The following is a 1,461-nucleotide window of genomic DNA, read 5'->3' on the forward strand; positions in this document are numbered from 1 at the left end:
ATGCTCTTGCTGTGGTTCATGTGCCGGCTCTCTAACATGCTCCATCCTTCTTTTAGTGATGGGCTTGTCCTTCTCAATGGGGATGTCTTCTTCTATGACAATTCCAGCTGAATTGCATAAGTGACATATGAGGTGAGGGAATGCCAACCTTGCTTGGATGGAGGGCTTTCCTGCCACCTTGTATAGCTCTTGAAGTATCACCTCATGTACCTCCACCTCATCCCTAAGCATGATGCAGTGAATCATGATGGCTCGGTCAATGGTCATTTCGGACTGGTTGCTAGTAAGGATAATAGAGCATTAGATGAACTCCAACCATCATCTAGCTACGGGCTTAAGGTCAAGCCTTCTTAGTTGGATTGGCTTGCCTTGAGCATCCCTTTTCCATTGTGCTCCTTCCACAAAAATGTCTGAAAGGACTTGGTCCAGCCTTTGATCAAAATTGACTCTTCTAGTGTAAAAGAGTGGATCTTCATGCATTAATGATAGTTGGAGCACCGACCTTACACTTTCCAAGCTGAAATTCAATAGACGCCCTTGGACCATGGTGTGCCAATTTTTGGCGTGTGGGTTCACACTAGTGTCATGATTCTTGGTGGCCCACGCATTGGCATAAAACTCTTATACCATTAAGATTTCAACTTCCGGGATAGGGTTGATCAGAACTTCCCAGCCTCTTCTCTGGATTTCTTGTTGGATCTCTGGGTACTCATTCTATTTTAGCCTAAAGGGGACTTTAGGAATCATCCTCTTCTTTTCCACTACTTTATAGAAGTGGTCTTGATGAGCCTTATTAAGGAATCTCTCCCTTTCCCAAGGTTCAAAGGTGGAAGCTATGGCTTTTCCTTTCCTCTTTCTAGAGGATTCTCCGACTTTGGGTGCCATAAGTGTGAACAAAAAGTAAAAAGTAAGGCTTTTCCAACACCAAACTTAAAAGCTTTGCTCGACCTCGAGTAAATATGAACAAAAAGGAAGAATAGAGTAGAAGAAGAAGAAAATAGTAAAGATAGAGAGAGAGAGGGATTTGGCCAAGTGGGGGTCTTATGGTGTATGAGGGTTGTGTATGTGTGGGTATGAAGGGGTGATGAAGGGGGTATTTATAGGGGGTTTAGGTTTGGGTTCGGTTATAGGGTAGGGGAATTGGGAGGGAAATATTTTGAATTTGAAGTGGATAGGGTTGGTGGGAATGGATGGATGGTAGTGATGAGGGGTTTTGGGAAGAGAAAAAGGTGATGTGGATGTGATTGGTTGAGGGTGTATGGGGAAGGGTGTATATGGAGAAGAGAAAAAGTAAGAGAGAAAAGAATGTGGGGTAGGTGGAGATTCTATGGAACCCACTAATCCTGAGAGGCTAGGAAATTCAAATTCCCTGCCCCCATGTGGGCATTGAATGCCCAGCTTCTCCTCCCTGGCTGTCGTTCAACGCCAGCTTCTTGCTCCTTCTTGGGCGTTGAACGCCTA

The sequence above is a fragment of the Arachis hypogaea genome, chromosome 6, assembly GCF_003086295.3.
Source record: "Arachis hypogaea cultivar Tifrunner chromosome 6, arahy.Tifrunner.gnm2.J5K5, whole genome shotgun sequence".
Lineage (NCBI taxonomy): Eukaryota > Viridiplantae > Streptophyta > Magnoliopsida > Fabales > Fabaceae > Arachis > Arachis hypogaea.